This window comes from Poecilia formosa, unplaced genomic scaffold (assembly GCF_000485575.1).
Source record: "Poecilia formosa unplaced genomic scaffold, Poecilia_formosa-5.1.2 Scaffold73, whole genome shotgun sequence".
Taxonomy (NCBI): Eukaryota; Metazoa; Chordata; class Actinopteri; order Cyprinodontiformes; family Poeciliidae; genus Poecilia; species Poecilia formosa.
The window spans coordinates 587,061-599,831 of NW_006800012.1; the positions used below are offsets into that span (position 1 = coordinate 587,061).

The 12,771-nt window shown below is 36.4% G+C and overlaps 1 long non-coding RNA gene across 1 annotated transcript in view; it reads left to right on the top strand.

Annotated features, from left to right (window-relative positions):
* LOC103140619 (uncharacterized) overlaps positions 1–12,771 on the top strand; it is an 81,646-nt gene that overhangs the window by 3,066 nt on the left and 65,809 nt on the right. Inside the window, exon 3 of the long non-coding RNA XR_476528.2 lies at positions 7,915–8,075. This is a non-coding gene — a long non-coding RNA (uncharacterized LOC103140619). The remainder of the gene's footprint in view (positions 1–7,914; positions 8,076–12,771) is intronic.

Genomic DNA, 12,771 nt, shown 5'->3' on the forward strand with positions numbered 1-12,771 from the left:
AAAAAAAAACATGTTTTTTTTTAATGATTTATTGTATGAACAAACTTATTCACATTTGATTTTAATGTTTCTTATGTAATGGAAACAAAGCAATTGCAAAATTTTTCAACAATACCGGAATATTGACAAAGTTTTTTGCACATTTGTAATGGAAAAGCAGCTGGTAAAATGTTTGCTTGGCAGTGTGTTTCCATCTTCCTTTTAGCACATTAACTCTTTCAAAAAAACTAAAAAGCGTAAAAACTTTTTTTCCAAAAACTGAGAAAATGATTTACAAATTTGTCATTTTCACCAATCTTTTCTAACGTGTCTAAAAAAAACAAAAAACGTTGATGGAGGAGTTGCTTTATTCAGAATAGCAAGGATTATCCAATCTGGCAATTTGTTCTAACTACTGTCAGTGGGTAATTGGAGATATTTCACATTTCTGTCTGCAGTTCTCGAGGTTTGAGGGTAAAAGAAATCACATTTACTGTATTTTATTTTCCTTAATCAGAAACACAATAAGCTAAAAGCCATTAAGAGTTGGACTACAGAATTGCTGTATATTTTCATAGTGTAGACTTCAACCCTGAAAATATTACAGCACATATTTTTGACGGTGTAAAATACCATAACCCTTAAAATACCCGAGCATATGTTTTTGAAAACTTTGTCTTTGCAGTTGTTTTTCATTCCTTTCTGAAAACCAACAGAATCCATGTGCATGGCTGCATTTGCGATGTCTGCTTGACATATTCATCTTTTGATCGGCTGAAATATGTTTAGATCAGTGACATTCCACGTTTTGAATCTCTGCAAAAGCAATATCCCAGCTTACCTCATAAATCTGACACAAATCCCTGGGAAACCTGCTGATCAGCGGCAGAATTTGTAAAGCTACTGTAGAGGATATAATAATATAACAGCACTGATGTCGATTTGCTGAGTGAACAGAGGTAAAGTGTGCAGGGGTAAGGCAGGCTGTTTTGACATAAAATCAATTTTGCCACACTTGCATTCCAAATATGTAAAATTTATGACTGTTTATATTAGGTAATTAAAATATCTCTTAATTATATTTTGACAGGACATAATACTGAGTTGTATGGAGGCTGCAGATGAAGCTTTTTACAATGAACTACTGAATATCTGAAACATNTTGAACTGCCTCGATGCTGAAATACAAAAATAAACCTGACCTGGACCTCTGCTGAATTTTAAGTGAGTTTGGAAGGGTTGAATATTAGTTGAATCATATTTTATGTAAAACATTTTTGTCATCTTGTAGAAATAAGTTTCATTTTGACACAAAAGAGTTTTATTTGCTATTGCTTTTGTCTAGCTAGCCCGTCGACCACGACTGATTTGTGAAAGCAACATAAAGGGTAGAACATCCAAGACAGTGAATATTTTTTTAATAATCACTTTACATGCCACCACGTTTAGTCCTAAGCCGTGGGTCGGTGCGGTTAAAACTGGTGCTGACACATCTCTAAATGGCTCCAGCTGGGCGGCTGGTTGCTCATAATCCTAAATGATAATGGTGAGCCAAAGATGGGGAGGAGAAGCAGGAGGAGAAAGAGGTGTTTTCTTCACGGGCGGCAGTAGCCAAAGGGACAAGCTCTGATGCTAGTAAATAATATGGTAAATACTGAGTCTTTTATTCCTGAACACTCCCATCTGTCTGGCCCAGGGAGGGAAAATAAATACTGGTGGACTGGAAAAGAGAGAGGGAATGTGATGAAGCAGCAGGGCCCTGCAGCACATTAGAGATGCAGACGTTTGACTGGAGGCACCCACAGGCCCAAATTTGTAGTAGAAAATGAGTATGTAAAACTCTCCCTGCACCATCGACTATTATCAGTATGCCCATGAGTAAAGCACTTTATCCGGCAGACCGCCTCAGAAGGGCTGCTGGTGCATAGAAGATGACAGTGGTTCTCCTTAAATCTAACCTGGGAATAAGACTCAGGCTGCCGAGGAATCCGTGGAAGCTGCAGTTTGGAAATTAACTGGCTTTTCTACTGCAGGGCGCCGCAAAAAGAGTCCGAGCTGGAAATGACATTCCTTTTCCAAGCAAACTGGAGAAACTGAGCAAAATGCTGTCTTTACATGTAGCTATAAAGGCTGAAATGTTTCCATTTCAGAGAATGTGAAGGGACATTTTGAATGCTTCGGAGTGAAATTCAGTAAAGTTATAGTGATGCAGCTGTCATGTCTATGAGTTTATGGAAAAGGAAGTAAATCCCAGGAGGACTGGATGCTAACTTGTATTCTGAAACGGAGCCTTTTTAAGCTCATTTCAACAATTTGAGACAATCTTCTTATGAAACCTGTTCTTGTTTTTAGCTCATATTTCATTAACTTGTTTAACCGAGTACTTTTTATTAGTAGCTTATTTTGTAGATGTTTGCGTAATTTAGGTTTTATTAAAACAGATCTTTCTTACAAATTAAATTTTAATGAGATAACCTGTATGAATAAAGGTCAAATCAAATGAAAGAAAAAAAGTATTGAAAAGCAGTTCCTCTGCAGCTTCCTGAAACCTAGCATGGCTGTGTTTCTGTTCACCATATAATTGGGCAATTTGATATTTTGAAAATAAATTTGCTTAATGGAAACATGCAAATTTGAAAAAAACAAAAAACAAACAACTCTCATTTTGGCACCAGGTTGAGACGTTTCTCTTTCTTTTGGCCTCATAGAAATTGGTTCATGTTGCACTTCTTTTGCATCACGAGTCACATGATCAACAACCGAAAGCTACTACTGGCGCAAACCACGAAGAATAAGACAACAGGAAGTAGTTGGAGGTTTATTAATGACTTACTGCGTGAACAAACTTATTCAAGTGTGATTTTAGGTGTGTTTGTTATTTAATGGAAACACTGTAATTGCAAAATTGTATTTTCTTCAACACCAGACCCACTGAACTGACAAAGTTTTGCGCGCAGTGGAGGAAACTTGTTCACGTTTTCTCCTTTGTGTGTGTAAACAAATACTTCTTGAAATTTTAAACATAAAAAAACAGATTTAAAATGTTACAGTTTGGTATTACCTGGCTTTTCCTCATTTCTCGCAACCAATGCACATCTCCTTTACTCATGCAAAATCTTATCATTCAGATAATTTTCACAGTGATAAAGACTGATTTACGACATGAAGCTGTGGAATCATTTAGGATCATTAATTTACAAGCTGAAAATCTAAATGAGTTTAAACTGAACACCATATCAGTTGAAATCTGAAAACCGTCTGTTATCACACTATGATTTAGCTTTTCATTAGCTTTTCATAATTTATATTTATTCATACAGCAACCATTAGACAAATCTTCTCCCTCAGTGTCTGTTGATCGCTAATCTGTTTCCTGCATTGGGGAAACAGGAATGTGAATATTGTTTTTACCCTGTCACTGTCACCATGTTGGCATCGATGTAAACTTCCAGTCATATCATTATTAAAAAAAGCATGAGAATAATATTGAGATATATTTATATTATAGACGACTCAAGGAAATACTGATGATCATCCAGCACAGATGCTGGAACCCTGCAGATGATGCCATAGGTGGGATTTGTGTGCAACCACATTGAGACGGATTTCTGTTGAAATATTCCTCCGTGTTTCTGTGCATCTCTGCTGTGAACACTGCTGCTTGTATTATACTGTTTATATAATGCTTAATAGTTAATGGTAAATGACATTTTGTACTACTCAGATTGTTAAATTCAAATTATATTGCAACTCCAAATATATAACATAGAAAATTCTGCACAACTTATTAAAACCTTAGGTCAAAATTAAATGCATTAAATCTTATATAGAACTATATTACGTCCAGCAGTGTAGAGATGATTAGCTGTGCTGGAATGTAATGCTAAATTCAAACTTTAGCATGTTTAAGACAAATTTATTGCTCAAGACGATTTTAAAGATTATATAATCCTGAATGCAACATAATATGGTTTCTATTAAGAAATGTAACTGTTCAGGAAAACTGTTTCTTTAGAATCTGAATTACTGAAAAAAACATTTAGCTTATCATAGTTTCTGATCTGTTGGGCGCACCTGAACATAGGCCACACTCACTAATTAAAAAAAATAATTTTTTACTCTTATGTAAAGATGCCGACATTACAGTAGCTAGCCTCGGAAATTTTAACCAGGTTCTTTGAGAAGATTATTCCTGTTAAAAAAAAGTATTAACTCTTTCAGATTTCCTCTTTTTATGGTTTTTGCCAAGTTTAGAGTATTTCAGGTCTAACAAAAAGTGGAACTTTCTCAAAGGTGTTTATACCGTTTTGGTACAAAAGTAACAGATGAAGCTTTAAGACTTGAGGCTAAGAGGTGCCCAAGTTTTAGCCCAGACTGGACCCGTAGACTGAAGTGTGGCCTGGCCTTAGCAACTGTTAAAGCTAAAGAAAAAAACTCTCTAGCGTTGCTTAGTTACAACAATTCACCAACGAACAGTGGGGAAATATTTCCACACACTGATGTAAAACTCTCATTACCAGTTTTTACAAACATGTAATGGCAGGTGTTGCCACCAAGGGGGGACAACCAATTATTAGATTTAGAGGGAAATTAATTTTTGTAATAAGATCTAGTTAGTTGGGATGGCTTTTTTCACTTAAGCAAATTAATTCATGATATGAAAAGGTGTGTTTTGCATTTCAGTGGTTGTCTTGGCCTAATGTTAAAGGTGTTTTAAGATCTGAAACATTTCAATGTGACAAAACGGCAAAAACAAAAGAAATCTGTAAAGGAGAAACATGTTTTTACACACCTGTGTTTGTGAGCAAAGCTACTAATTAGTCAAATCACCTTCTACTTAGTTACATAGACTTGGCCTCCAGAACTGAACAGCACGTATCCATCAAGGTCTGGTCCTCACTTTGCGAATGTACTACTGTAATATTTTGTTGGTTTATAGTTTACAGGTTTGATTGTTGGAGGATAACAATCAAACCTGTTATCCTCCAAAACACATGTTAAAAAAAAAACATGTTTTTTTTTAATGATTTATTGTATGAACAAACTTATTCACATTTGATTTTAATGTTTCTTATGTAATGGAAACAAAGCAATTGCAAAATTTTTCAACAATACCGGAATATTGACAAAGTTTTTTGCACATTTGTAATGGAAAAGCAGCTGGTAAAATGTTTGCTTGGCAGTGTGTTTCCATCTTCCTTTTAGCACATTAACTCTTTCAAAAAAACTAAAAAGCGTAAAAACTTTTTTTCCAAAAACTGAGAAAATGATTTACAAATTTGTCATTTTCACCAATCTTTTCTAACGTGTCTAAAAAAAACAAAAAACGTTGATGGAGGAGTTGCTTTATTCAGAATAGCAAGGATTATCCAATCTGGCAATTTGTTCTAACTACTGTCAGTGGGTAATTGGAGATATTTCACATTTCTGTCTACAGTTCTCGAGGTTTGAGGTTAAAAGAAATCACATTTTCTGTATTTTATTTTCCTTAATCAGAAACACAATAAGCTAAAAGCTATTAAGAGTTGGGCTACAGAATTGCTGTATATTTTCATAGTGTAGACTTCAACCCTGAAAATATTACAGCATATATTTTTGACGGTGTAAAATACCATAACCCTTAAAATACCCGAGCATATGTTTTTGAAAACTTTGTCTTTGCAGTTGTTTTTCATTCCTTTCTGAAAACCAACAGAATCCATGTGCATGGCTGCATTTGCGATGTCTGCTTGACATATTCATCTTTTGATCGGCTGAAATATGTTTAGATCAGTGACATTCCACGTTTTGAATCTCTGCAAAAGCAATATCCCAGCTTACCTCATAAATCTGACACAAATCCCTGGGAAACCTGCTGATCAGCGGCAGAATTTGTAAAGCTACTGTAGAGGATATAATAATATAACAGCACTGATGTCGATTTGCTGAGTGAACAGAGGTAAAGTGTGCAGGTGTAAGGCAGGCTGTTTTGACATAAAATCAATTTTGCCACACTTGCATTCCAAATATGTAAAATTTATGACTGTTTATATTAGGTAATTAAGATATCTCTTAATTATATTTTGACAGGACATAATACTGAGTTGTATGGAGGCTGCAGATGAAGCTTTTTACAATGAACTACTGAATATCTGAAACATATTTCAAATAGGCAATTAAATGACAGGTCTTGAAGTAAATTTGAGATATCTCACTTTTTGCTTTTACTCCTTTTAATATGTCTCTAAATGAGTTAGAGATAACTTAAAGACTTTGTATTTTCTATTTCAGATATATTGGATTAACATTGTGACTAGATTTATGTAGCATTTAAAAATTCTCTAAAAAATAGCACCATTTTTAGCTTGGGAATGGGTTGAAATCAGCTCTTAGCTTCTCAAAGCCGGTTTTGAGTGAAGTTTGTGAAGAAATAGAAAATATAGGAAGCAGTCTTCAAGTTCATGAAGTTGCACATATCCTATTCTGCTGAGCTCTTTTTACATTGTGACATTTTATAGTAATTTGGCGCAGAAAACTCAAAATTCTGCAGGCAACCGACTGGACAGCTTAGCGGCAGCAGAAGAGGACTAGTTATTTAAGTACCCAAAATGTAATTTTGACTAATCATAAGTATGTTTAAGAGAGTTTGAATTGCTATTACGGATGAGCGGTCCTTCAAGTGAGGCGTCTGTTGTTTTCATTTTAGAAATTTTTAAAGGAAGTTTGTAGTTGATTTCCCTTTCCCTCTGTAAGTGAACTGGTGTTGGTTTCTTCATCAACCTGCATGATGCCTTCATAACTTTACATATCTTTCAAATGAGACAGAAAACAATTGATCAAGCTTCCCGATGCTGCCCGCACGTACAAAATGAAAGAGTCGACAACTTACGATTTGTCAAATGAGAAAGGCTCACATTCATCCATGCTCCGTCAAAAGATGGAAATGGGGCAGCATGCCTGGTGGATGGGTGGACTTCCTGTCTTGTAAAGCTGTCTTATGAGGTAAGAAAGAGGGGGAGCAGGACGACCAAGGAGAGGCGGCAGCAGACTGCTAGATTATTGTGTGGCAGATCAGTGTGGCCTCTGGCACTGTCACAACTGCTGCTATCGCTGCTGTCGGATGACAGGAAAAACAAGGAAGGTTCAGCGGAAGCGGGGTAGTTGTACTGATTTAGAAATGCTGACAAAATATCCTATTAAAGCAAAGACACTTAGAAACTCAGAACAAAACAACAGAGGTTTTGAGAAGCTGCTATTTTTTAGTTGTAGGGAATTTAAAACGTAAATAGTCAAAGCAGAGTTAGGGCGAACGTTCTGTAATACGGTTTTGTAGCTGTAGTTTGTTTTTTTACCCACAATTCTTCTGTCACACACTGAGGCCTTTAAAACCGAGTCTGTAACAACACTTTATGTCTAAATGTTTTCGTCTCACATTTCTGATTCGTAACTTCGGGCTTGCACACATCAGCCGTATGGAATATAAATTGTGTGAAATCCGTGCTATTATCAGCAGCATTTCAGCGTTGCTGTGGAAACATCATTTATATGCAGACATAATCCTGTGATGATTTTCACTTGCCTTTTGGTGGTTTCTTGATTTTTTTTCTTTTTCTTTTTGTTCATGAAGAAAACAGCGGAGCCATTTTGTTCATTTAAACTGTCTTAGTTAATAAGCAAAATATGATGATCTGAATGATGAAGGACATGCTTTTGAGTTGCACATCTCACCTTCTCTGACAGACAAATCAAGAAATCCCACATTAGATTCTCCACTCGGGCGTGTCGGACCAGCACACAAACGAGCCCGCCCGCCCACGCACGCGTGGCGAGGACGGGGTGCATCGCCGTCATTCCAATTAGCTGTTTTCACACTTGGCTAGTTAGCCTTGTACGCCTGTAAAAAGTTCCATCTGTTTATGTATCACAACTTCGTGTTTCTCATCCCGGCTTTCACAGGTCATTTAATCTGCCAGAAGGGAGTCGAGCTTCCACAGACGCCCGAGAACGACTCCGTCGTCATCGCGGAAAGCTCCGGTGACAGAGGGTTGTTTCGGTTCTAGAGGTGGGAGATGCAGCTGTTCGCGGTGACAACTCCCGACGTTTTACCACGCTGCCACGTGAGTCTGACACAGCTGCTGTGGACGGGAACGCTTCCACAGCTTGACATGAGACGGTTATTTTTAGCAAGAGGACATTTGATGGCTTGATGAGGATTTCAGTGCAAACAGTTTCTTTTTTTTTTTCTTTTTTTTTTCTTTTCCAGGAAGGATGACATGAAGCTAATCCCACCGTAAGACAGATAGACAGGTTCATGCTCAGTTTGAGGGAAAACGTGCACAGTTCACATTCTTCAAACATGTCCCCAAACAGCTACGTCAGTGATTACCACAGAAGTGAAAATCATCTGCCTTAATTAAATGCCATAATCACAATTAGACTGACAGGCTTTAGCTGTCCCGCACACATTACTGCAGTAAACACACACATACACACGCACACAGCCCATCTGCAGCTAACAAGCTTTTATTGTTCAGATTAGTCCAAACCTGATTTGACTGTTTGCTTACAATTTAGCTGCTTTTGTGATGTACGCCAATTTCCTTCTGCGTCTTATGCACAGTTTTGTTTTCTAAGAGGTATTTGCAAAGCAACAAAGATGGACAGTAATGGGTAATGTACGAATCAAACCCTGAACTCTGGCCAGGAAATGTTAGAGAGGCAATATTATGTAAAATAGACTCTGTTTTTGTCGCTTTACATCGTGTTATAATGTTATTCCTTCATAAACAACATACCTGGAGTGTTGCTTTGATTCTTTAATCTCCCATGGCAACCATTATCTATTCTAAATGTGTGGGTGGACGTACCCCCACCTTTGAGGACGAAGCTCCTCTTTGGACCTGCAGTTTCCAAGCTGCTGAGCTTCTGAAATCCAATTGAGAGACTAAGACCATGACTAACTTTAATACTCAAAAATCTTAACAGTTGAGGATTAGAATATGTCCATTTACTGGGGATTGCTTCACCCACAGGACCGTATAAAGGATATAAAGCTCTACACCCTGAAAACCAGGAATAATGAAGTCACACAGCGCAGAACATCCTGTGGCAGAGTAAGGCCACGCTGGTGTTGGTCCAGTGGGTTTTCTTCCCTATGATTTTTTTGACAAAGTTCTGATGTAATGAATGCTGCCATCCACTGGTGGGTCTGTGCTCACTAGAAGCTCGAAATTTGGAAAAATTTCAAAGTCAAAACCCCCATAACAGAGGGGAGTACCCTGTTAATTTTTCTAAAATATGTGGTCCAGGCTAATTTGCAACCTATCCTTCCTGTGTATTGCAGTCATGTACAACATTAGCATTTGACAAAAATGCGCTTTGCGTCAACTGGTTGATTCACTCCAAACCAGTACATGGGAACACAAATAATTTGCATTTTCTTTTGTCATTTTAAAAGTTTGCTCAAAATTTGCATGACAATTGGATGGAAACGTGGTCGCTACGAGCTGTTTTCAGTTCATTTGGAATAAACCCAGGACTCAAAGCAGTTAGTAAGTCAAAACTTGAGTTCTACTAGGTTTGTGGTATCTTTGCTCAAATAAAACTAAAAGCAAATTAGAACATCTTTCTTTTCACATTTCAATCGGTCCCAGTTTCTTCTGCTTTCCACCCCTAATATCTGAATATTTACTGAGAATACTCTAAGAAGAACTTATCAGAACTCCAAACATAAGCCAGTGGTGTGTGGCCTGAATTCACAGCTCACTGGTAAGGCTGCGGAAGTTGGGAATGTGCTCCATTAGGTTTTTCTTTTTTTTTTTAAATATGACAAATTCTTATCTACAGCAAAGGAATTTTTCCTAGAGCAACTGTAAATGCTTTCATGAACCGCAGTCTGAGTGTGAATTACTATCGCGTTTAAACGAGAGGGCAAGAGACTGGGAAGGCAGCCAATTATTTGAAAAAGTCGTAGATTAAAGTATTACTTTAAACATGTAATGAGATAGGGGAAGCGACACGTAAGGAGCTGAGCTTGAGGCACTGAAGAATGGCTTGGGTATTCATTTCTAGGACTGATCAAACATTTTTTAATTACCTCACCCGTGGGTGTGCCGGGCTTCGGCGTCGACCGCTGTATTCTTGTTACTTTGCAGTCTTCTGCAGCGAACCAATGCTGAATGTTATGAGGTTTGGTTGAGCCATCTGATCATATTTAGTCAGCATCACGGGACTTTGTTAACCACAGTTTCTTTCTCTACATAGTGCTTGTTAAAAATCAGTTGCAAAAGTGGAAAAAAAGAAAAAAGGTACAACTTTATTTTTGATGTATTACAATTTCCATGTCTGTAAAATAGTTTTGCTTAAGATGAGCAGGAGGTGATGGATAAGTGCTGCGGTTCTGCCAGCTGAAGTTTCTTTTTGCTGCACATGGTTTCTCATCTATATCGATTTTAGATTATGATATCCCGGCTTGCGTAAGATTTTCATGGTGTCCTTAGGCTCTAATCGCTGCATGAACTCAGCGCTGGGTGGAATATGGAAACCATAGCAACAGAAACACAATGCCTTCACTGCCATGGTTGGCTCTGTCAGCAGGACAGCCAGGTACTTTGTATTTCTGCTGTTTTGCAGTTTGCCCAGTTTATATGAGGTACTAATAAGCCTGTCACAATAAACTAGAAATTAAGTAATCATACAAGTTAAAGCTGGATTTTTTATGACAATTTTTGTTTATGGAGACTTAAGCATCCATTTTATTAGTTGTTTTATTTAGGATATTTTACATTTTCTTCCAGTTTCTCTGTTAATGTTAGTTAGAAATGAAAGTTTATTGATCTTTGCGCAGTTGTACTCGCATTATTATACCATTGCCATTGTATTACTTGAAAATGGTCTCAAGACAACAATATTACTGTTTATAGTAATAAACCTCTGGAGGAATTTATCAGCCAGGTCAATATGTTTTTTGTGATTTTGTCAGGTCTGTGTATTATGTTTGCATGTATGAGGAAAACTTGGATACAGGTCTATAAACTATGACTAGTAAAAAAAAAAAAAGATCAAATTCTCAAACACAAGGTGCAGTTTGTGACACGCAGTAAACAGGAAGTATTCATGCACTGCTGTCTTTACAAAACCCTCTGGACAAAACGCATATCGTGGAAAGCATAGTCCATCTCACTTTCAGTTAAAGATGCCTGACATTAGAGCCGTCCAAATCTTTTCCTTGATTATGATGACCCTTAACATTGTGGGGAATGATATTTGTCCACTGTGAACATCTGCTGCCCTGAGACAAAATATTACATCATCATGTAAAATCTACAGTAAGTTCACAACACTTAGCATATTTAACCAACCAACAATAACTGCACACCAAACAGTTCTTTGTGATATAATTATGGTACACGCTGATATTGTGATGCTATATTAGCTATATATTGTGCAGTCTTACCTTAGATTGTATTAAATTATTTCATATAAAATTAAATCAACAAAAGAACACAACATCAACACATTTTTGAGTCACTAACAAAACATTCAGATAAATTTGAATATGAAATCTAATCAAGAAAACACTTTATTCTGACAGTTTATCACAAATTAATACAGTATTACATCTTGTAATACTGTATTAATCAACAATGTTCAGAATGATGCATGAATTGCAAAATATGTAAGATTTTTACATAACAAATGCTTTATACTTGTGATTTGAGTAGTAGTGGTGGTGTCCATTGTCTTCAATGCAGACACTCTTTGTTTTTTTTTTTGATTATCTTTAAACAGGTTTTTTTTTTCCACAGTCAAAAACACAGTAATATTATAAAAAGTGCCTGATACTGAAAGAAAAAGTTTGCTTAAAAATGGGACAGCGGGTATTGAGGGTTTAATCATGCAGAAAAGCCACTTAAGATTATTGTGTTATACTAAAACTTGATTAAATATTGACCATTTCAGTCTGTGTTCCCTTTGTAAACTACATCAACCATTAAATATATTTTATTTTACAATTTCAAACATAATAACAAAATGAAAAGAGATGTTTTTCTAGAAGCTGTTGGTTTTCTAAAATGAAGTCCTTTGAGGAAAGTCCAATATGTGGCAATGCAGCATTAAAAATAACATTTGTATCAAAGTGGAAATTACAGTTGACATAATTTTCTATCACCATTGAGGATTAGAAAACTTTGAAGGTTGAGATTCCACTAGCACAGTGAAAATTGACTTTTAGAGCCTCAACGTGTGGACAGATGGAGCAAAACTTTCCTCAGTGCGTCTGACCCATTTTACAAAGCAGCTGATTTATTTCTATATAAAAGGAGGAAAATTAAAGGAAACTGACAGAAAAACTAAACACTGACATATCTTACACACATTTAACTAGTCCAAATAAAGTAAAAATAAAGCCTGCTTTAGGGGTTAAAAAGATGATTATGGTTTTTTGATTAAAAAAAAAAAATAATAATTTTTGACCTACAACACATTTCTTTGGCCTATTCATTTAGGAAATACAGTCCAGCAGGTAAACCCATACAAGGCTATTCCACCAGCAGTATCAGGTGGAAAATACACACAATGACACAAAGTTAGCTACAAATAAGAAGAGTTAGCTACAAAGACGTTACAAATGGAATACTTTAGTTCGCAACAACGTAACACTGCTAGCATCATTTAGCTAGCAATGATGCTAGCTAAGTTAGTTGTGTATATTTTTTCAATTTTATATTTCATATATATGTTTAGATATGTAGCAGTTTTGAGAGCCTGATACACTATGACAGAGTGTATAAACAGCTTGTCACTTGGGCA